The 25,480-nt window shown below is 37.4% G+C and overlaps 1 protein-coding gene across 7 annotated transcripts in view; it reads right to left on the bottom strand.

Moving 5' to 3' along the window:
• apba2b (amyloid beta (A4) precursor protein-binding, family A, member 2b) overlaps positions 1-25,480 on the bottom strand; it is an 86,671-nt gene that overhangs the window by 43,528 nt on the left and 17,663 nt on the right. For 5 of the 7 annotated variants that reach the window (XM_051899103.1, XM_051899102.1, XM_051899106.1 and 2 more), the window contains exon 2: positions 20,797-20,835. The exons of 1 other annotated variant lie outside the window; for it this stretch is intronic. The gene's annotated coding sequence lies outside the window, so the exon portion shown is untranslated. Of the gene's footprint in view, positions 1-19,108; positions 19,226-20,796; positions 20,836-25,480 lie in introns of those variants that run through there. One more of the 7 variants, XM_051899104.1, reaches the window with a different exon arrangement.

Here is a 25,480-nt window from a genome sequence, read left to right as displayed (position 1 = left end):
AGCATTCTACTCCATCTATGTTTTGAATCCGATCCAGACGTAGTCTTTGACAAAAACATGATTTTCTCAGCTTTTTGTTCAAAGTGTTGCTTTTTGAATGAAATTTACCCACATTCAAGTGGGTAAAAAAAGAAAGCATGAAGCTAGAATATTTTGTTTGTTTGTTTGTTTGTTTGTTTAAAAGCAGAGGCTGTTCTTTCTTTTGATATATGTTCACATGTTCACATATTCATACAACAAAATATTCTGGGGGCCATTAAATGTTTGTGAAAATGATAAAAAAATGCTGCCGCTGACTGGCAACAAAAAAAAAAAAAAAACGCTGGCGGGGAAAGAGTTAAAAAGGAGTGTTCTTATCTTTTTTCTTGAGACAAACATTCTAAAGACAAACTTTAAGAAGAGTTTGAATTCCTAAAAGGAATGAAAAAATAAAAATCACTGTAAATAGCCTCTAAAAGTTAGGATTACCTCCATCTTGCCTTAAATACCCAAAGATAAAAATGTTTATTGAATTTATTGGGTTGTTTCAGATATTAAGCATTATAACATAACACTACTTTGCATATAATACATATTACTATTGCTAGGGATATGCACAAGTACTCTGAAGTTAATTAATATTATGACATAATTTTTTTGCAGCATTATGGCAGTCATGGCCTAATGGTTAGAGAATCAGACTGTTAACCCAAAGGTTGATTCTCAATACCAGCAGGAAATGACTGAAGTTCCCTTGAGCAAGGCACTTAACCCCCAATCGCTGCCCGGGCGCCACAGCAAAATGGCTGCCCACTGCTCCAGGTGTGTGTGTCCACGGTTTGCAGTGTATGTGTTCACTACTCACGGCTCCTAATGTGTATGCACTACTTTGGATGGGTTAAATGCAGAGGACAAATTCTGAGTATGGGTTACCATACTTGACCTTCAAGTCATGTCACATTATACCGTAAACAGGCAGTGCAAAAATTGGCCTACGATTTTTTTCCGTTCAGTTGATCAGTGAGTCTTTGGCAAGAACCTCTATACAATCAGATGACACTAAAGCCTCTTCTTAAGAAAATATTTGATAATTTCTCAAGAATGGCTTAGAAACATTCTTATGAACTTCTTAGCATCTGTCTTAAGAAGATTTTGGTAAATCTGACCCCAATGATCAAGTTAAGATATTAGTGTAACAAGAGTGAAATCACTAAAATTTTATATAAGAACATCGTTTTTTGCAAGAAAAATTGAAAGATAATAGCATAAAGGTTAGAAAAAGGAAAGAAGTTAAAAGCAAGACATGGAGGATCCATTGTGAACATATTGATACTGGCAGAAAGCCTGCTGTGCAGCCGCTTTTGCCAGCTGTATACTGAATCAAAGTCTTCCATGTAGGTGACAGAGGCGCAGCATGTAAGGACTGTGTGCATCAAAACTGCCTGAATCACCTTCATTATAACTCACCTCGTCCCCACTCCCAACCTCTTTCATTTCTCATTTTCAACCACAGGTTTGGTCAGCCAAGCCTTAAGTTTCACCTCTAACTCACAGAAGTGAAGTGAAAGAGAACTGGGGCACATAGTGAATGAATGTGGAGATTACAATCACACCCTGTCTGAGAGGACAGCTTCACAATGTATCTTCCTCCTGCCTGATCATAAGCCATTATTAAAACTTAGTTCACCAGCATGTTCTGTTGGCACTTTATTAGATATGAGGGTTTCGTCATATGCACTAACGCACTTCAAATTTACATGATGAAAAGGTTGTTACGATTAATAGGTAACACTGAGTTTACTTCCTTTTCAACTGTAAAATATTGTTGGACTTTATACTTCATCTTTCAAAAATAAGACTGATGAAATTTGAAGACAAACATTAGAGAAAATATTAGAAACTCCACCCTGCAGAGCAGTACTCTGGGGTTTTGCTTTGTGCTTCAGTATTCTGACTCTCCTTGCAAGGAGAAAACACCATTTTCTCATTGAGATTCTAGGTGTGTGCTCGACTGTCTCTCACACGCTGCAGGGAGGGGAGTGCTTATTTCCTGGACTTACGCTACCTCAGACCTCTTCCAAGCAAGGCCAGACCACCAGATCAGCCTCCTCTCCAAATCACCACGGCAACGCTCTTTTGTTTGAGACAACCGCCAGCATTCATAGCCCTAAATAATGGCTAACTGGTGGGCATCACAGTGGTGGGTCAAAACAAGGTCCAAATGCACTGCAACAGTGTGTGACTGAGAAAGATAATGCAAGAACACAGTATTCTTGAGTTTTAAAGAAATAGATCGCCAATCAATGAAAACTGAGTCATTTATTAACCCTCATGTTGTTCCGGTTTCTTACATACAGGACACAACAGGAGAACTTTAAACTTAAATTGTGGCCTGTTAGACAAACTATACAGGTTCAAAGACTTGAAATGTAGACTCCACAGAGAAAAAAACAAAACAAAACATGGGTTTGGAAAGACTTTTTCAAAATAGTTTCAAAATAGCTAAATAGTTTATAATTACAAACTGTAACATGATTTCAATCTTCTGTTATTCTAAATAAAAAATAAAACCTGATAATATATGCATGAACAGGGAGATCGTGTTTAAGGAAGATTCAGGAGGAAATGGGTTATCGTGTTATAGTTATAATTAAGCCCCCCAAGGGTAACATGTTAATGAAAAAGCTGTGTGACTGTGAATGGGTTCAGCTAAACCACCTCTCTCTCTCTCTCTCTCTCTCTCTCTGTGTGTGTGTGTGTGTGTGTGTGTGTGTGTGTCACCCCTGAAAGCCCAGTAGCCCACAAGCAAATCACCTGCTAATAATTATCCTTACACATGCCTGCTGTTATAACTGTTTAAATGTTCACACCAAGATGTCACACCAACTGAATGAGAATATAGGCAACCGTAAGAAAACACACAAACCAGTTGAAGAGATAAAAACATGAATAGAAAAATTAACAACAACAATGAAAATAATAAATGCCCCAAGAATTTATATGAGAAAACATACCTAAAAACAATTCTCTGATCAGAAGTGCTAGAAGAAAGTAAGAGAGATCCTGAGAATGGAAATCAGGCTACACCCAGCTCATTTAGCCTTTTAGGGCCCTATTTTAACGATCTAAGCACATGGTCTGAAGCCCACGGCGCAAGTGCAAGGGTGTGTCCGAATCCACTTTTGCTAGTTTAACGAGGGAAAAAATGGTCGGTGCGCCTGGCGCATGGTCTAAAAGGGTTGTCCCTATCCTCTTAATGAGTAATGGGTGTGTTTTGGGTGTAACGCCCAATAAACCAATCAGAGTCTCATCTCCCATTCCTTTTAAAAGTCAGTTGCGCTCACGCCATGGCGGATTCGCTATTTACATGGCGGAATTTGCAAGCTGAAAAAACTGAACGCTTCTGTAAGGAGGAAACAGATTTGCTTGTGCACGAGGTTAAAACGCGCGAGCAGACCATCTACGGGAAAAGCCGGATTTCACCAAAGCATTTTTATCTTTATGCACACAATAATAATCTTTTACATTGTAATCCTTTTATTTTTTAATATTTGCAATGTTTGTGTCTGTTTCAGTTGCCTCAAAATAGCAACGCACCAACAATGTGCCTGAACACACCTTGTTTTCAGACCAGCAAATTTATTTGCTATTTAAACAACATGGCGCAGGACGTGAAAATGATAACTGCGTTGGGCTGAAACTAGCAAAAAAAAAAAAACAATTGAGTCGTGCCTGGCGCCGCATTGCACCAGGTATATGATAGGTTTTTTCAAAATTATATAACAATACAATCACACACCTAATAAGACACAGAAAACCAGTGTATATTAACAAACCTCTTCAATGTTCTTATGTAAGCTACTTAAACACCTGCATGTACTCTCTGTTCTTTCTGCTTTACATTCAAAGCAGTATTAGAAAGACATCAAAACTGTTTCATTGACATGTTTCTTGTAAGAGTTAAAGGGATAGCTTACCTAAATATCATGTACTCTCCCTCATGTTTTTCCAAACTTTTATGACTTTCGTTCTTTTGTGGAATGTAAAAGTCGTTCCCAAAAAAAAAGGCCTTGTGTTTTGTTTTGTTTTGTTTTGTTTTGACAGAATGAAAGTCAGTGGGGTCCAATGTTGTTTAGACCCTCTTTTTTGTTCCATGGAAGAAAGAAAGTCATGCAGGTTTGGTACAACATAAGGGTAAGTAAATGATGACAGAATTTTAATTTTTTGGGCGGGTGAACTTTCACTTTAAGTCAGCAGGAGCTGCAGTGCAGAGCACATAACAGCTGTTTACATGACAAACATTTAACACCATGTCAAATTAACATGGGGTATTATGCAGAACTGAAATATGCATTAAAAATGAATTCATAGATGTTTTATATACAACATAGAATCATATCACACTTTCCATACCATTATACTTCATTCTTGTGACTCTGTTATGTTTATTTTGGCTACAGTTTCCAGTATACAGGTACATACATGAATTGGCTGTTTCCACTATAACGGCTCCCTATTTCTAGCATGCAAGCGAACACCTTCCCACACAACACACTTTGCTTTAAACGTCTGGTATGAAAGCAGATCATAATCCACCAACCACCCAGAACACCCTAAAAACTGCACAGAATTGTACTGAAAACACTCAAAACATTTTAGCAACAGCCTAGAAATCACCCACAACATCCTCTGTCCAGGCAAAAAGTTTCGACGGTGGTGGTTCAGGTCATGTATACACTCAAAAACATATACAGGAGCACACACACAAATATGTTCATAATCTTCCCCTAACACACAAACAAGCAGCACACCTCACGGATGGTAAAGGAAACACTGGATATTGTGTTTCTCTTTCTGAACACCTGCTGAGCGTCTGGCTTAGTCACTCATCAGCAAAACTGACCAGCAGGCAACAATGCTGGCCAGTCCAGCGCTGTCCACACTACCTTCAGTGCCATGCCTGTGAGCACAGCGCAGGGGGGAGCCGCAGATGTCCTCAAATATGACATGAATAGAGAAGCAAAGAGCCAATCAAAAAAAGAGAGAAAAGAGTGGAAAGACTTTTTGGCAGGGAGTGGAAGTGCTGCTTGAGTTGACTTGAATATGTGAGTTAGTGAGTCAGTCAGTGAGTCAGTGATTGAGTGAGTGAGTGAACTGGGACGTTTCACTGTTTGTATCACTCTGCTTGCCTGTGTTCACAGCATTACAAAGTATGAGAGTTATTGCATGGAGCGAGGAGCATGTTATTTGAAAGTCGGAGCATCTGTGTTTTCACTCAGTTCTTTCATCAGTGAACAGGGAGCAGGAGATGGAAAACTCTGAAAGGAGTGGAGTAGAGCTGGCTTCTTTTGGGTTTTTTTCTTCTTTGGAAGAGGAAAAAAAACTAGCTACATTTGTCTGAAACACAAGTTACCTGATATATGAACTTGTTCATTTTAAATAATAATTTTACTTTATATTATTTATAATAAAATTAAATATAAAATGCAACATTTGTACTATGTATACACATTCTAAGAAAAATACAGTTCAGTGTGTTAATATGAAGGAATTTTCCATACTGATTTTTCACAGATGCTTTACCCATATTTTTAATTACGCATTGCATTGTGTTGTGTTTTAGGGTTAAAGGAAAAGTCTGTAATCTAATATTAATACATACAGTATTACATATGTAAGCAATAAGGTACGAGAGGCTGTGCTGTATCGTGAATAAGTCACGGCTGGGTTGTTAGGCTCAACACGAAGCGGTACAGCACTAGCCTCGAGTACCTTATTGCTTTTATAAAACGATTACTACACAATACAAATATTAAAGCCAAAAATATGTTTCAATACAACTTTCATAAAGTGAACTTTTACTAAAGCCTTACTTCCGCCGGAAAAAACAGTCCCTGACCATGAACAGCAACAGAAGTTACATTATAACGCCATTAGATGGCGGCAAAGACCTGTCTTATGAGTGTGTCAGTCAGAAGCGAAGACTTTTACATTGAAAAGACTGAATTGCTGTGAACACGGAACAAGACACAACTGACAAATGCTTTGACTAGTGCTGTCAGTCACGGGAAAACCCCTTAACTGTTAAAAGGACAAGATAATACATCGGACATTTAAACAGATTTTTTATTATGAATATAGGACTGACCTGAAGAAATACCTGAATGCAGGTAATAAACTCGCTCAATCGATCTCTTTCTCACAATACCCTTCTACATAATGCAGGAAGCTTCAATGAACAATATCAACTGAGAACAAACAGTTTACGTTGCTAAGAGTGGTTGCTAAGGGTGTTGTGTAGTGATACACAGAACCGTTGGATGAAGCGGTCATAGCTGTGTTTTATCGTGAATAAAACACAGCTATTGACCAATCAGAATCAAGGACAGGAACTAACCGTTTTATAAAAATAAATACAATTATTTAGAATGTATACTGTATACTATAATTATTACAAATACATTATTATAAATATGAATAGATTTTTATAAAAAAAAAAATTATTTATTATTTGTTAAATCGACGGATGGATGGATGGATGGATGGATGGATGGATAGAATGATGGATTAATGGATGGATGGATGGACCAACAAATGATGGATGGAAGGGATAGTTCACCCAAAAATCAACATTCTGTCATCCTTTACTACTCACCCTCAAGTTGTTATAAGTTGTACACACACACACACACACACATACATATATATATATATATATATATCTTATAATTACTGTGTTTTCTTCTTATAATTACTGCTTTTATAAATAAGGCAAAACAATACAATTAGTGGTTAATTTAATACAATTTTATTTAATACAAATTATTTACCACCATCCACTCTGCTCTAGATATTGATAGAGGCCATGAAAAACGCATATCGGTCCATTCCTAGTTAAAACAAATTTTAACAGCAGCCATCAGTCCGCTTCTCTACTCTTTTCTTTTTCTTCCTCACCCACACACTTTCAAACCAACACACAGGACAAAGCCGCCATTGCAGTAGACTGCTTGCCTCCTGTCAGCCATCTGGGCTGTGGCAGCTGGGATCAGACCCTTCAGTGCCTCCAGAGAGAAAGAGATGGGGATAAAAACAAGAAGAGGGAGAAGTGGAAAGAGCCAGAGAGGGGGAAGAGATGCATAGATACAAAAATGGAACAATGTGAAGCTGCAATTCAAGACCACAAGTTTAACTTTCAAACAGCCACAGGCGCTCTGATCCATCTTATTTGCTCTTCCCTTATATTCTTTATTAGCTGTGTTTATGCAATCGAAACACAAGCAAAAGCACAAAATTAAGCATATATCACCATTAGCAGCAGCGTTATGACATGAACCCTATTTGAATGCAACAATCTATATTTACCCTTTATGAATCTCCCTTTTATGAGCCCCTAACATTAGTTTTAGTATTAGTACAGCATTGGGATGCAGAACACAATAAGAACGCAATAAAACTAGATGTATGAGAGAATAAGTAGCACTGAAATAATGAGAAGCAGAATTTGCTGAGGGAAACCATCCAGTTTCACTTGCTATTACAGGTTAAGTTGGGTTGCTTTTCCTGGAAGAATCAATCAATCCCACCCAATAACATTCCCATGGTGTACTCCCCATGCTCCTATATAAATGATGGCCATGACCTTTGGTTGACATGTGATGTATGAGTCATTATAGCACCTGTGCCTGCTGCTGAATACAGATTTCTAAAGCAGGGTAACATTACTGAGCACCCTCATTATGGCAGCATCTCTAATATATCAGCAGTAACGTGAGATTCTTTGATGAATGTTGCAGATCACATTTGTATTTATCGAGCAGTAATGTCCATAACAAATTGGCCAAAATGTATGTTTTATTCTATTCTTACTGGCCAGCAACCACCAAAACACAGCTGTGGATATTTGTGGGCCAATAATGACCAATAATTCTTAATTATAGAGTAACTTGGAATGGAATGGTCATTAGACGGGAGCACACCAACCAAATCACCTTTTGTAGAACTGCCTTCAGATAAAACACATCCATGATAGATTTGTAGGAGTCTTCTGCATTTTCCCAATAACAACAAATGGGCTTTTTATTTGCTGAAAGTAAGTTGATTAAAAGTCAACAGGGTTTGGGGATCGGTCAACGCTAAGGGTGATGAGGTGGTTGATAAATGAAGGCTGAGGACAAAATGGTCAATACCAAGAAGGTTATGCTCAGAGATAATGCAGCACTGAGGCAGAGAAATGTGGAAAAGCTCCACCCACTGACAGCCTCAGCTCATTAATTATTCATGAGGCTGCAAATGACACAAACACACTTTGCTCATCAACTGGGGTGCGTTGGGAGCACAGAGAAGGGTGTGCAGGCAGATTTTTGCATGTCTAAGTTCCTCTTAGTCATTTCTAGGAGAGCTATGAGGATTGAGTACAGATAAACAAAGTCATTACGTGTTGTGTTGAGCTTACTACACTGTAAAAAATGAAATTTTTATTTCAGTTTTTCTACTTCAAAATGTCATGTTTAATTCAATGTGTTACTTGCTGTTTCTTTGTAAGAGTTTGTGAAATTTATATATATAGCAATTTATATAACAATATGTTTTATCCTGCACTACAATGCAGATGTTTCTTCAGCACTCATTCTTTGTTACCAACCGGTAACTTGCTGTGCAGCGGTATGAGTGTGAGGTTAAGCGCCTGCTCTGTTCACAGAGGTTTTGGAGGTCTGACCAGACCCAGGGGATCCTGCAGACCAGAAAAGGAGAGAAAGGATGCAGACTTAAAGGCCAAAATCACCTTGTGCATCAAAACACTACCACTCTCCGTATCTAACACCCAGCGGAACAGCGAGTCCCAGAGCACAGAAGAACAGAGTGTTCCTCCTCATATTTCTCACCACTGGGGCACAGCAGCAGCATAAGTCACTTCAAAAATAAACCCTATAGCTTGGAAATGAGTTCAGAAACTAAGGGTCTGTAGAGGAACTGAGGGTGTAAGAGCACACATAAACATGCAATACACAGTCTGACAGACCTTGTGCGTGCAGTACGAATAATGCATGATTCAGAGCTATTTTAAGACTGTGTTTTCAGCACACTCTGCATTGCGTGCTATTTTCTGCCCGCATTATCTGTATGGATAACAGAATTCAGTAGTTTGGCTTAAAAATGAATTAAATCACACGTTAAAGGGTTAGTTCATTCAAAAACGGCATTTCTCATTTTCTCATGTCGTTCCAAACCCGTAAGACCTTCGTTCATTTTTGGAACACAAATTAAGATATTTTTGATGAAATCCGAGAGGTTTCTGACCTCTCTTTAGACAGCAATGTCATAACCAATTTCAAGGCCCAGAAAGGTAGTAAAGGCATCGTTAAAATAGTCCATGTGACTACAGTGGTTCAACCTTAATTTTATGAAGCGACGAGAATACTTTTTGTGTGCAAAACAAAACAAAAATAACAACTTTATTCAACAATTTCTTCTCTTCCCTGTCAGCCTCCTACACCGTTCACATTGTAAACATATGCCTTGGTATGGTTTGGATTTAGGGTACCATTCACAGCTTCTGACAATGGAAACGTTCCATACCACTTTTTTGGGACCCCTCCATTTGGGTACCTAGCACAGTAGTCCGGTACTAAAGGGTGGAGCTAGACTAACAGCAGAGCGTTGATTGGTTGATAGAGAATCGCCATTTGCGAATGACAACACGAGGCCATTTTTTTAAAAAAAAAGTTGAGACACAATACCATTTCTTCTTGTGACAAACAGCAAGAAAAAGCAAGAAAAAGATCTGCTGTATGTCCTCCATTGTTGTTTACTGTGTTGCTTTCTTCTTCATGCGAGAAGGACATCGAACGCTACTTTCTAGCATACACCACTCCTATCAAGTAAGAGTTCTGCTGGAGGTGGAAACGCAAGCTGGATCATAGTTTGCCATCCTGAATCATACTGAACTGTACTGTACTGTCCTGTACCGCTCGGTGGAAACTAGGCAATAATGCAGCACTTCTGGGTTCAACGTCAGAACGCGGCTCAGTATATAGCTATACTTTCTGGGCCTTGAAATTTGTTATGACGTTGCTGTCTATAGGAAGGTCAGAAAGCTCTCGGATTTCATCAAAAATATCCTAATTTGTGTTCCGAAGATGAACAAAGTTTTTGCGTGTTTGGAATGACATGAGGGTGAGAAATTAATGACAGAATTTTCATTTTTGGGTGAACTAACCCTTTAAGCTCTTGTTGTCAGGGTTATGTTTAGTTCTGTTTACTTTCATTGTGTTTTGTTTTTGTTTTCCCTGTTGTCATTTTGCCTGTGTTCCTGGTCATTGTTAGTTTCCATAGTTACTCATTAGTTCCACACCTGTTCTTAGTTCTGTTAATTACTCTGTGTGTTTTTAAGCCTTGAGTGTTCACAGTTCTTTGTTCAGTGTTGTTTGTTGTTAACTTTTTACGTGGTTGTTTTGATCTCCTGAGTGTTTCCTTTTGAATTTTGGACTTATTAAAGACTGTTTTGTATATATTTTTGAGTCGAGCAAATTTCTGCAACCTGTGCTTGACACTTGTACAATTAGAACTTTTAACCTTAAACCACATATGTAGGTCAAAAAATGATCTGTCAGTCTTCAATGTGTTTGAAATGCCCCAGATTTGAATAAAAGACTGATTGTTTTTTCCTTGAAAAAAGTTATTTCGCAACTATGCTTCTAATCTTCATTTTTGACCTATATATGCATTTCAGAGCTTCGAACATGATCTGTAAAAAGAATGTTTTATCGGATAACCAAAAAATAAACTTCATGTCTTTTAAAATAAATGGCTTTATTTAAAGCATTACAACATTTTATATGACAGAATCAACTTGGCTACATTAAGTTAAAGCACTAAAAGCCATTTTAAGATTCACATTAGGTAAACATAGCTCTTTAAAAAGTAGTAGCTACACATTTTCATGTATAATTGTGAGGAGTCAGCATCATCTGGACCAGACTGTCAGAATTGTGCTTCTTGTGGCCTCTCGACACTAAATTCAGTCTGAACTCTGGCTGGTTCAAGATGAAAAGAACATATTTTTTAGATTGTGCCTGCTCTGTTTGATATTTATTATTTTAACACACAATATGCCTCAGGGTTGGAAAGGAGATCAGACTAGCTGAGTCATATCAGTCTTTGGGGAAAAGCAGGTCAGATACAAATAAGCAGGGTGTCCATGCCTGAGAGGCATTAATCTTCAGTCATCAAACGGTGTAACAGTGTTTCACTGCTAAAAAAAAATAAATAAATAAGACAATAAGACATGCTACAAGGTGATTTCTGGCATACAGTGTGATCTACATAGACAGAGACTGGTGTAAAACAGGTTCCCACAGAAGAATCTGTGCTCTCTCTCATCTACTTAAGCAGACTGTTTCTTCCATCATGCTTTAGGTTTTGGATTACTATGACAAGCTGACATCAAAAAGCACCTCTGTCTGAGTTTTGAGAGTAAAGCTGTAATAGGATACTGCTCCATGAGACCCACTGTCCTCCAAAGCTTGGCTGTGTCCGTAAACTGAAAAAATGATGCCTTTAGAGGATGCATTGCAAGGTAGGAAGGCCTCAAGGCATGTCTGAATCCAATGTTAGCTTCACTTCTTGTCTCCTGAGATACCTTCATCTGATCGATTTTTGAAGGCAGCATATATATATCCTTCGCTGACTTTGATATCTCACAATCCTGTGCTTTCCATTCCGTGACAGTTGAGCTAAAAAATAAAGATGGCGTCTGAAAGTTGCAGTTGGTGGTTTCTGTGTAAATGTACATTTTTGGCCACATTTTATCACTTTTGATGTCATTTCTAGCCAGAAATTACTATTGCAGTAATTAAATATTAGCTTAGTTTTCACCAAATCTCTCTCTATTTTGCTGTAGATCATTAAACTGTTACACTTCCTCAGAAGTCTGTCTATAATCAGTTTTGTGAGGTACCTTCATGCGCAAACTCTGCCTACAAAGTCATTGCCTGATAGGACAGCAATGTCCTATCCAGTTTCCAGAAACAGCCCTTAGTTCCATCCTGCTTTAAAACACCTGTGTGTAAATTTCAAGTGATCCTGAAGACGCTGATTAGCAGGTTCAGGTGCGTTTGATCGGGTTGAGGCTAATTTCTGCAGTGTTTGAAATCGTCCCCTATACCCATAAATAGGGCACTATTTGAGGGAACAGCCATTTGTAGTGCTGTCCAAAACCATAGTGGATGTTAGCGAGTGCACTCATTCAATCCCATAATGCATTGCAATAACGAGTGTAGAACCGATGTACACTCAACAGCTAGAGAATACCCACAATGCACTGTGAGAGTCACGCCAAATGAATTGCTGCGTCTCTCCAGAAGCACACCCGCAGCTGAATCATCCATCTATCTATCCATTTTCTAATGTGCTAGTCTCATGTGGGTACAGCGTAATATCATACAGATATAAATTCCTTTTTAATTAATTATTAAATGAATTGTTTAATTAATGTTTATACATGCTAGTTTCCATGACAGAGTTCAAGATAAATCTTTTCATTATACTGGAGCTGCCAGTTTCCTAAGTTTCTAATGATTATTAAACAGCAAGCACAAACTACGCAGTGTCAGAATTTGCTCACTCATTTTCATTCACTCCTTCAAGTGAACTATATTAGTGGACTAATGTAGGGAATAGTGAATGAAGGTATAGGGGGCGAGTTCGAACACAGCCTGGGGCTCCAGAAGAAGAGCTGAAGACCTTTAATTTACACCTTTGATCTTCAACTAGCTTAATCTCAAAACAAACTCAATTCAACATTTAGATAAGAATATGAAAGGTCCTATAGCACAGGGGTTTTAAACTGGGGTGCTTGAGGGGTCAACAGAAAGTTGAATGAATGAAAATGTAGGTACTTTTAGGTACTCAATTTACTTGACTTAAGATTTTACTATAAATAAAAGAATCACAAGAATCTATCATAGTGATAAAAATGATAGTGAATATCATTAATGTTAATTATCTAACTTTATTAATAGTGGATAGAAAAATATATGCCATCAGCTTAACATGAAGTAAATATTGTGCATATCATATTTTAATAATTTTTAATAGAGAATTTTTAACAGTTATAATATATAAAAGCCAATAATTTAATTTTGGAAACAACATGTCCTTACATTAAAGGAACAAAATGTATTTTTTTCGCCGCTAGGGGTCGCTAACCTCTTCAAAACAATAACAAAGGCGTAGATTGATGATGCAGTGAATCAGCATGTAATCATGGAAGTTGTCGTCATGCCGATGGATCTAATAATGTTTATGGGGAAATAATGTTTATGGATGAGTGAATGCATTCATGTTTTTAACATGACCGTGATATGAAGCAGGGCGTGGCTGAGAATCGCGGGCGCGATTGCTAATGAGAGACAGGTATCAGTGCCACACGCGAGTCCCGGGGGATATAAAGGAATGAGGACATTTCATTCTACCGAACCACTCGCAAGTGCTAAAATACTATTCATACAGGTCAGTTTATTTGAAGATTTAAAATTGTGAGGTAACGCAGCGCGGTTTCACTTGGCCTATCTTTACACTATCATACTAAACTGCATTTGAGTGTGTTGGAAGTTGTAATGTTATTCTATGTATTAGCAAAGTCCCTTTAGGACAAGTCATTTCACTCGGCGGCCATCTTTGAAATGCCTCTCGGGCATTCAATGCAGCTCCTATCTCTTTGAATGGCTGTTTGCCAAGCTTTCGATTAAATTTCATATTTGAAATCACCAATATATTCTGACAGCAACTGTCTCATAAATTTTGTTTCTAAACGCTCGAATCGGTATTTTTCAGGCTGGATCAAGCTAATGCGCATGCCCAGTCCTAAATGCGCGTCTCTTGTGTCTCATTTCAGAGGCGCGCGTCTGACTGTTTCTATAGAAACCGGAGCTTCTAACGGCCGATGAATTTACCTTATTTAGAAGCTCTTATTTAGAAGGCGGGACTTATTCCGCCATATTGCGCGTTGCACTTTCTCCCATTCAAAACAATATGAGTAATGCGTCTTGTGTTATTCTATAGTCTTTGGTATTAGTTTGTTGGCTGTATGAGACTAACAGTAAGCTAGATCAACATTAGAATATCATACTGATGATATTCTAACATTTCATTGTGTTGCGCTATATAACATTGTTTTGTGTTATACATTTTCTTACCTGTCTAATAAAGTGCAAGAGCGGCGTATCTGTCAAGTCGAAGTTTGTTGCAAGGCTCTTGCCATCTCGAAAACACCACGCCGATATTGATCCTCGTTTTATTTCTCCTTTTGTCCCAAAGTTTGCTTGCCATGGTCCATAATGTTTAAACAAAACAAAAACAGCGTGCCGCTAGGCGTTACGCAGCTGTCCACGTCTGTTGCCACGGTTACTATGCAGCACAAGCGGAAACCAGGGATAACGCAGATATTACGTCATTGACAGGCGACAAGTGACAAGGGAGGGACGGGCACTATTTAAAATTGTGAATTTCTCTGAATTTACAAATTCTTGGAAACATTTAGGATAATGTAAGCACACAATTGAACGAAATATATAACATGGTGCAAGTGGCTTTTTGATATTTTAATATAAAAATCTTGTGCCTTTAATACCATTGTGCCATTTTACCATTATACTTTAGGAAGTGGGTTCCTCGCAATGGTACCATCGTATTTGAGGGGCCCTGACATCAACAACTCTGAAAAGCTTACAAGGGGAAAAAGATTACATTTTGTTGCCAAAATATCAAATTATTTTTCTGTTTGCTCATATATTACCAAGGGACTGGATTCATTTGCAACAACATTTGTGTTCCGAATGAAACTAAATTGCCTAAATGACTAACAAAATGATAACAAAAGGAATATGATAGTCTGTCAGAGCACACACTGTATATTCTTGTAAACACTCACCCGCACACAATTTGCACTTAATCGCAACATGAATAGCATCTAAATCTGATGCACAGAGATCATCTGGCTATTTCATGCATCTACGGATGTTGTTTTAAGGTGCATTATCTTTAAGTATAACAAAATGACATATCAAGCAGACAGCTAAGAGTATGTTTCTCTTTAAGGCACCAGTAATAAGCCATCCTACAGCCTCTGAATTGATTCTGTATGCATTTGAAAGCATGTATGTGACGGCAAAGCAACAGAAACTTCCTGTTCTCTCCACATTCAGTCTGACTGCTCTGCACCAAATGCACGGATTAAGAGCCTATCATCACTGCGGGGAGCGTAACATCAGTTTACACTGAGGCTTTTCATGGCTCCTGTTCATTAAATAGCCAGATCTCCCTTTTTTTTTTTTTTTACACCCTTTCTGAGGCTTTTAAAGACTTTTTTTTATAAAAACTCATGCAGTCACTGGTCTAAATACAACGAGAAAAAAAAAAAAAGTCAACCCCACCGTTTTAAACAGCGGGCTGGTGTGTGATGGGGTCCGACATGGCTGCAGTCTTCCTGGGTGCCCTGTCAGTTTGATGTTGACGGATTGAAAGTATCCGAAGAAGATTATGAGCCTTGGCTTAGATCTTAGGGTGAATCACAACACTATCTTGCTCTTTCAAAGCATTCGGCAGGACGGCTAACTGCCATAAGCGCAGCAAGCACAGTCTGAATTGAATCCCTTCTCTCTGCATCCATCCACTAATCCTCTTTTGCACTTGATCAATCATGAGCTTGGCCAAACCCAATCACAGAACACACTGCAAAGAAACTGAAATGAGAGAGGACAAATGTGTCTGTCCAACCAAAATCCCCCTTGAGGATGTTTCAGTCACAACCAGTTTGCACCGGTTACAATAGGCCGTGTTGAACAGATGTTTCATAAGGATAGGAAGATGTTTTCATTTCATTAGGTTAATATAATGCAATCCATTAACAACAGCAGCGCATTTAGGTGTAATGTTTACTCTCACCAGCAAGAGTTTTACGCAGTTTTATTGTTTACAAAGGATAATACAAGTTTCACTGAACATAATGCAGCCTAAATAGGAAAAGAACTGACAAAGAACAAGGGAAACATGAAGGATAAAGATAACAAAACAAAAAGCAATGACTGAAGAGAATAAATCAACAGGACCATTTGGTGCTTTCAGTCATGTCAGAAGGATTGTATTTACGAGTTGAGCACACATCACCTAAAGTCACAATTACCAGTGGGAAAATCAATACTTTCTTTAAACCCAGACTGACCAATCCTACCTTAGCAACTGTTAACATCTACCGTTTTCTCAGACTTGTATTAGAAAAGCTGCAAAATCTGGTCTATACAATGGGATCTGTGTGTAAAAGCAATTTTATGGAAATTATCCAAAAACACACAAAAAAATTATTTCATTAGTGATTCAAGGTATCCAGAGAAGATACAAGCAGTATTTTTTTCCTTTTCCAAATATCCAAATAAATGTTTAGAAGTTCAAAAGTTAAAGTCACCACAGTTACAAGTTACAAATTACTGCCAAAGTCAGAAAAACAGTACATAAAAAGCTTTCAAATGTCTCAATACGTTCCAGCTTAAGAATATCTAATCATATTTTACCACTTAATGAGAACATTTTACAGAAAATCACACAGCTCACAGAAATCTGTAGTTCATTCCAATATGATGTTCTATGAAGCTTGTCTGAGTAACTAAAGAAGTGAAGAACAGCAATAATGACAAAAAATACTACTCCAAACAACTTTTCTCAGTCGCTTGATTCTCTGTGGCAGTTTGAGAATCATAAAATACATTAAGTGAATCATTTGCTCTTCATCATTTTGCATTAGTGATTGAAAAGCTTCTTGCCTGGAAGTGAAAAAGTGAGAGAAAAATATAAAATTGTTCAGCGAATCCATTTTATTCCAACTAAATTCACTTGAATGCACATCTTGTCATTATTACGATTTCCAAACTCATAACTGCCCAGGAGAACTTGAACGTAGACACAAAAGACACACCTGAGAACAACAACTAGACAAGACAAGAAAATGGAAACAGAATGTCAATACACAAAAACATTCCATTAGACAAATTCCCTCCCCAATTTAAAATATAAAACACTAATCTACTGAACCACTGTTACAGTATTGTCATTTTTCAATGAAAGTCTTCGGAGGAGGGCAGCCTGCATGCCTCCATTTTCAATTTCCATCCATCAGAAAATATGGCAGAAAGGGCATGAGGCAGCACAGCAGGACACACCAGCACGTTTTGCATTTTTGTCTCCATCTGTATGCAAATTCTTCCATTATTGCTTGATTTGTAAGACCAAGGGCAGTAACACATTTCATCAAATGCTATATTTCCCCACCTACTGACGCTTTGCTCTGAATAATGTACAAGCCCAGAGAAATCCAGCGGAAAGCAACAGAATCAGTGTTCTGCAAAACAGTACCACTAATTTACAATCAACAAGAACAAAAAACATTTCAAGGTACATACAGTGCCATAAGAACATGGAGTATGAGAAACACTTTCTGCTCCAACTGAAAAAACAAAAACAAAAAATCAAACATAAAAATCTAAAAAACTTGCGAGCATCCAAATGCCGATTCATCAGATATCATTAAAATCATCAGAGTACATGACAGATGTCCATTTCGAAAAATGACTCTTATGAACTAGATTACATTTTAATGAGTCCGTCAACAGATTCACAAAGCATCTGCAAACAAGGGTTTGAATCAGACTCAGAGGAAAAGTTCAAAGCTTCTACTGAGTTCCCTCACTGAATCATTTTTAGATTATGCCCTATCAAAATGAACCAAGAATTTTACATATACTTCAGGTTTGACTTCTATTGGATGGCATGTTGGAATCATAATCAACACAGCATTTTTCTGGTTTCTCTCTAAACATGCATAAATATTCTTAAAACTAGAGTAATTTATTAGAGTAATGGCACAAATACAATCAGGATCACTAGAGTGACAACAACAAATTGGAGCATATTTATACTACTTGTGACCCGTGCTGGCAAAATGAATCGCAATGAGCAAATTTTCAAAAATGAGTTGTTATTCTCACATTCTCTATTAAAAAACCTTCAAAATGATGTATGATTTGTTGGAATCTGACAAAAAAAAATGATTGAGCTACACCTGTTTGAAGTCGATAGAGTCAGCAAAGTCAATTTTGTGAAAAATCAAGTTTTCTGAAGGTTCAAAAACAAAATCATCTAGCAACCATACCTTAAAATCCCTGGTAATACCACCAAATTTGGCACAAACCAAGTCAAACCCCATCTATAGGAAAAATATATATTCAACTTTTTTCCATGATTCCACAATTGTTTGATTAACATTAATGAAACAGACAGCCTATATATTAAGACCTACTGTACCAAAAGGATTTAATATAATGTTACACATCAGATGTTTTTCCCCAACAGTTAACTTAAGACATAACAGATAATGTTTGCGTGAATACTCGCCAAGACAGATTTTTTGAAATACTGTAATTCTGTGTTAATGTTTTTTGAAATACTGTAATTCTGTGTTTATCGGGATTGCGTGCTGTCTGAGGCGTCTTTGTGCGCAAGCTTTGGATCTGTCAGTCAGCGTGAGTAAGATCGTTTTGTTTACATCAGCATGAATAAGAAAATCACATTTCATTAGTTCAGACTCATGCCATCGAGAATTCGCTATGAATATTCACAAAGTTGGAATTCTGGGCTTTAAAATGATACCAAACTTGTGCTGAGGGGTGCAGCAGTCGAGAAGCGAGCAGAGAAAAACAGCATTTTTCATGGTCAAAGGAAAGGTACTCCTCTCAGAAAATGTACAAATAAAGATACTTTTAGATGTTTAATTGCTATTTGGAGCATTGGGATTGCTAGACGAGGGCTTAATGAACTAATTTTTGTGAAAACCTCAATTTGTAAAAAAACTCGAAATTAGCCCGTCCGCGTTCCTACTCATTTTGCCATCTCGGGTCACAAATACATTAACAAAATCCTAAATTATCGTAGTCTATAAAAAACCTAAATATATAAAAATGACTCTTGAAATTAACACTAAACACATCAATAATAATCAAAAACAATATATTTTATATAACTTAAATAGTCATAGTCTAAAACTTCTCTTGACTACAAAAAGATTTAGATAAATTGTTACCTTAAAATTAAAATTCATGCCCCTCCCCCTCTCATCCAACGAGACTGTGATTTGTCTTTGCTCAGAAATCATCCACTGAACCTCTACAATCACTCCACGTTGACAGACGGAAGAAGAGACACAACAGAAGACTCAATCTGCCTTCACAAAGAGCCTCCTCAGTCTGGCCCCGCCCTACGCTGCCTCGAGTAAACCAGTACAGGTCTCCATCTCTGCCCTTTTCTAAAGCACTCAAACAAAAAAGCCACAGTACTAAAATAATGTATTTTTCCTTCTCATATACTCATGAAATATTCTTAAGTAAAGATGGTGAATACATGATGAAAAGTGAGGTGTCTGGGCAGCCGTACCGCTCTGTGATCCTTCCTCCACCCCATCACATCTTCAAAGACATTTCCCACGATACTGCAACCCTACACCAACCCCATCACCAACACGGGTCCTCTGAGCATATATTAGCATGTGCTGGCCCCTCCCCCACACCTCTTATTGCATCCTCACATCTTATTATATGGTACAAGGCCAGGCATGTCAACAGTAGCCTAAGCAGTTGAACACATACAGAATGAAGTTAAATACAGACAACAGATGAGTGTTATTCTTGGTTGTAAGCTACTCAGAATTGATTTGAGAATGCTTTTTAAGTTCCAGTTAATCAACTCAATTTGAATTGAGGTAGGAAACAGAATGCAGAATTGCAATTTAATTTTATAAGTATAAATTTTTAAGTAGAATTAAAATGTAAGTGTCATTTTTAACTAAAGGGATATTCGTCAAGATGATTTTTGAACGATGGCTTGACAAAGTCTTGTATGACATTTATAGAATCGACCTTACAGGCAAACAAACATCAATCTGTTTAAAATGTCACCTATATAAATGTGCATTCAATTTATATATACACACTCATTCATTAATTCATTAAATTGATCAAAAGTGAAGTATGAAAAGTCAAGAAATTTATCATCTTACAGATGATTTCTATTTCTAATTATGTTCTTTTGAACTTTTTATTCATCAAAGAATCCTGAAAAAAAAACATCACAGTTTCCACAAAAATATTAAGCAGCAAAACTGTTTTCATCATTGATAATAATAAGAAATGTTACTTAAGCACCAAATCAGCTTATTAGAATGATTTCTGAAGGATCATGTGACACTGAAGACTGGAGTAATGATGCTGAAATCACAGCAATAAATTAAATTGTATAATATATTAAAATAGAAAACAGTTCTTTTAAATTGTAATAATATTTCACAATGTTACTGTTTTTACTGTATTTTTGATCAAATAAATACAGCCTTGGTGAGCAACTTTCTGTATGTGACATATAGTAGTCAACATTTGAAATGGATCAAAACCTTCTTCTTAGGACAACTTTGATAAACTTTTTTGATCCACTTCAAATGTTGACTACTGTATATGTTTAACAAATCTATGAACCAGAGTAGAAGAACACTTCATTTCCCATGCCATTATCTGTTGAATTTCTCTCAGATCAGTTCCACTTCCTGTAATTTCCACATCTTTCACAAACTTCACCTACCATATAACATTTTCATCATGTTTGAAAACCATTCCTTATAATTTAAAAAAAGGCCTGACTATGATGCTCAAACAAGGGATACATCCATCTGTCATAATTGTCATTTGCACAGAGAGCATTCTCATTTTAAGAGACACTTACCGACTGTTGTGGGGTGAAGAATATCTCTCAGGCACAAAACTAGAAGAGAAAAACAAAGAGATGAATAAGAACATCACGACTGCACAAACAGAACACCTCAATCTGCCCTCACCTGCTAAATAACATTAAGCATTTTGTTAATAAAATAGTATGATTAATATTGTTTCTAATGGGAGAACCTTAGCTTCAGTGATGTTGCAAAATGACAACTGAATAAGTCAAAAACACATTGTATTAAAGGGTCAGTTCACCCAAAAATGAAAATTATCCCATAATTTACTCACCCTCAAGCCATCCTAGGTGTATATGACTATCATCTTTCAGACGAACATAATCTGAGATATATTTAAAAATATCCTGGCTCTTCCAAGCTTTATAATGGCAGTGAACGGGGGCCACATTTTGAAGCCCAAAAAAATTCATCCATCCATCATAAAAATAATCCATACGGCTCCAGGGGGTAATAAAGGCTTCCTAAAGAGAAGCGATCGGTTTTTGTGAGAAAAATATCCATATTTAAAACTTAATTATAATAACTAGCTTCAGGCCCATACACATCGATTTGCAGTGGAAGAGTGACCTCTGAAGCGACGCATGACGTATTGACGAACACTGGTCACGAATTAGAAGTCTAAAATGAGAAATGAGACAAATGTCGGAGGACTTCGACATAAGAGAAGAGAAGCATGAGTTTGTTGCCCAGCCCTGTTTGTTTGAACCGTGAGAGGCATCTAAGGTTACACTACTCCTATCCTGCGTCATATAAACCTAGGATGGCTTGAGGGTGAGTAAATCATGGGATAATTTTCATTTTTGGCTGAACTATCCCTTTAAAGACACACACATACACATGTACGCAACCGTGTCTGTGTCTGCTAGTCACTATAATTTCTAGTAAATGGCCACATATCATAAATGAAAGAAGACAGCTGAGAGTTTGATTGACACATGTCTGTGACATCTAGTGTTTAAGGGAAAACAGGAAGCTCATTTTCACTGGCATGTCTCACACTTTGACTCTGTTTGGAGCCAAGAGTTGATTTGCGTGCCATGATTACTGAGCACCAGCTCACAAAGAGGCTGATTCAATCAACAGTGCCACTGCTCTGGCACATTCTGAGGAGGGAGGAGGAGAAACAGGGGCGTCCCATCTGAGACATGTGATGCAGTGCAGACTCTCCGTCTTTCCTCTCCTCCTGACAGTGTCACTTGTTCTCCTGTGGGGGTGCTTCTACACGAGCAGATGTTTTTCATTAGATAAGACTGATAATGACACCTCACATGTCCCCCACAGACTTAGGTGACTTTGGCAGTAATTTGTACACCTAATTGTAGAAGTGTCCTATAAATTTGTCTATTTCCTAAGGGACATGCGTCTTCCAGACGGACCGAGACAAACAAAAATCAGATCTGATGTGAAGTGACGTCGTCACACCCTATTTTCCACACCTGCCCCAAACACAATGAGGAGAAAATTCCCATCAGCTATAATCAACTGAGAGAGATGGGAACATCTTTATTTAACCAATAGAGAGCTCCCATGGAAATAAAGGCTTTGAGGCTTAATGGCTAATGAGTAATATAGCATCAGTTGTTGAGGGAAATGGGAAAAATGAATGATGAGGAGTTGTTTGCACAATTGGACATCTTTTTGACATCTTGCTGGCAGATGCTGCTCTTTCAAATGCAGTTCAACAGCTATTGGTAAATCCACAGTGATAAGTAGAGTAAGAGGATTCAGCTTTATGGACAGATGGAAAAACTGAGAGGAAGGGGAAATATGTGCACGCTTTCTCTGCATTTTGAAGGAATACTCCCAAAAATAAAAGTTCTGTCATCACTGACATCATCATGTTTTATAAAACCTGTTCTTTCTTCCGAGGAACACAAAAATGTTCCAGACTGTGGATGCTGCTCATTTACATACAATGAAAAATAGTACTTAAATCACACAGGCTGCATTTATTTGATCAAAAATATAGTATAAACTGTATTATTGTGAAATATTATAATTTAAAATAGCTTAATATAATTATATATTCATAATATTCATACTATATAAAATGTAATTTATTCCTTTTATGGATTCTGAATTCTCAACCATTACTCCAGTCTTCAGTGTCACATGATCCTTAATAAATCATTCTAATGTGCTGATTGGTGCTCAAGAAACATTTCTTATTATTATTAATGTTGAAGACGGTCCTAATTTTGTGGAAACCGTGATACATTTTTGATTCTTTAATGAAAATAAAGTTTAAATGAAAAGCATTTATTTGAAACAGAAATCTTTTGTAGCATTATCACTTTTGATCAAAGTTGTTATTTTCAAAGTCGTTATTTGTTTTGTTTTTGCGCATAAAAAGTATTCTCGTTAATTACCTTGACAGTGGAAATTAAATTGCTGTCTATGGAGGGGTCAGAGAGCTCTTGAATTTCATCAAAAATATCTTAATTTGTGTTCCAAAGATGAATGAAGGTCTTACGGGTGTGAACGACATGAGGGTGATTATTATATAATTAATGACAGAATTTTCATTTTTGATTGAGGTAACCCTTTAAAGGGGTGGTTGATTATGATTTCACATTTTTTACTTTTGTTAGTGTGTAATGTTGCTGTTAGAGCATAAACAACATCTGCAAAGTTACAACGCTCAAAGTTCAAAGCAAAGGGAGATATTTTCTTTTAAAGAATTCTCTGTTTAAGGACTACAACAAACGGCTGGTAGGGACTACAACAAGCTTCTTCCTGTGTTGGTGACATCACTAACCCTAAAATTTACATAAACCCTGCCCCCGAGAACACGCAACAAAGGGGGTGAGGCCATGATATTGCAATACAGTATGTAACACAAATACAATAGCATGGCATAAAAGCAAGATGACAACATGACAATTATAACCGTAATTAAACTAAACTACACCTGTTCTATCTTTATGCAGCATATATTCTTTGGCTCTGTAGGCATCTTACAACAGTTCCCACACAAGCAATTTATAGATTATCATGACAGAATATGCTAATCAATGACTTTAAGATAGTTAACTCCACATCAGCCACATAAATTCTTCAACTAACCGCTCAGAAACATTCTGTTGCATTCTACATGTTGTCATTTCTTCTTGAGTATCTCCATCATTGTTCCGACTCCGTTTTGAACATAAAAGACTGAACAGTTTCTAACATTTTAAATAAGTCAACAATTTAAGGTAATTTAAGGTAATCGGCGCTGCTAACAAGAGCTCTTGAAACTCCGCCCTCTTCTTGGAAGCAGCAGCTCATTTGCATTTAAAGGGACACACAAAAACGGAGCATTTTTGCTCACCCTCAAAAAGTGACAAATTTAACATGCTATAAAAAATCCTCTGTGGGGTATTTTGAGCTAAAACTTCACAAACACACTCTTGGGACATCAGAGACTTATTTTACATCTTGTAAAAGTGGCATTATATGACCCCTTTAAAATCTAACTGACTGGTGTATATTTCAAATATACTGTATAATTATGGAGCTGTAATCATAACACAAGTAGGTTTGGAATGACAAGCAAATGTGAGCAAATGAAGCATCAAAAATGTCAAAAACATTTTTGAGTGAACTATCCCTTTAACACTTATTCATAGACTTCCGTCACTATCTTTTTCTGTCTCTCCCTTACAAAGCTGTACCCTCAAAGCCATTTTGATAAAAGCTGCCATCTGGGGCGGAAGCAGGGTCTAATTTTCCAGCCAAATCCTGTCAAATGGCAGCGGCCATGCTGCATGCCGACAGAGCAGTGTGGCTAAAATCCCCTCTCCACCCCTGCAGACCTGCATTATGAGAAGAGAAGGACAGAATGTAGGCACCGGTGTCAGCATAATGGCTCCATCGTGGAGGCTGCCTGAGGAAGACCACAAGGAGAATGAAAAGGATGAGGAGGAGGTGGACAGGATAGGTCAGCTGAGAAATGCTCTTGCCATCCATCCATCACTGGCCTTTGATTACAGAGGGGGAAATTGTCCTTGTCAAGACACCATGACATGCCTTGGCTCTGTCAAAAAAGACTTAATAGCCCAACTGTACTGTAAATAGCAAACACAGGCAGCAATAAAATGCCGTTCTTTACCAAACCATTGCTGTCTGAGCCTGTTTTGGTGTAAAAGGGAAAGTTCAACTAAAATTCCATTTTTGTCATAATTTACTCACCCTCATGTTGTTCTGATCCTGTACACAGCAAAATCACCAGAGTTAAATCAACTCTGCTCTGAGTACATATGGTCCCTCTCTAAATAGTGTTAAAGCTACACTGAAGCTGAGTTAAAGTTAATGAGATAATTAAGCGATTAATTAAGTGATAAATGAGCATTAGTGATGAACACCTGCTGTTAACAAGCAGAATCACTGAAGAAAAGATAATCCTCCTCTACTGAGATCTTGAGAGATATAAAGTCTTTTATCTTCAGTTGATTTCATCTAAGACTGTGGCTGAAGTCAGTTGTAGTTCTTGTGTTTCTCTTTTCTTCAGTGATTCTGCTTGTTAACAGCGGGTGTTCATCACTAACGCTCAATCATCACTTAATTATCTCATTAACTTTAACTCTGGTTAAGTGTTACTTAACACTATTTAGAGAGGGACCATATGTACTCCAAGCAGAGTTAATTTAACTCTGGTGATTTTGCTGTGCATGACTTTTTAAATTTTAT

Source organism: Ctenopharyngodon idella, chromosome 7 (assembly GCF_019924925.1).
Source record: "Ctenopharyngodon idella isolate HZGC_01 chromosome 7, HZGC01, whole genome shotgun sequence".
NCBI classification, from domain to species: Eukaryota; Metazoa; Chordata; class Actinopteri; order Cypriniformes; family Xenocyprididae; genus Ctenopharyngodon; species Ctenopharyngodon idella.
Note: the sequence above shows the minus strand (reverse complement) of the source record. Positions and strands in the feature narration are given on the sequence as shown.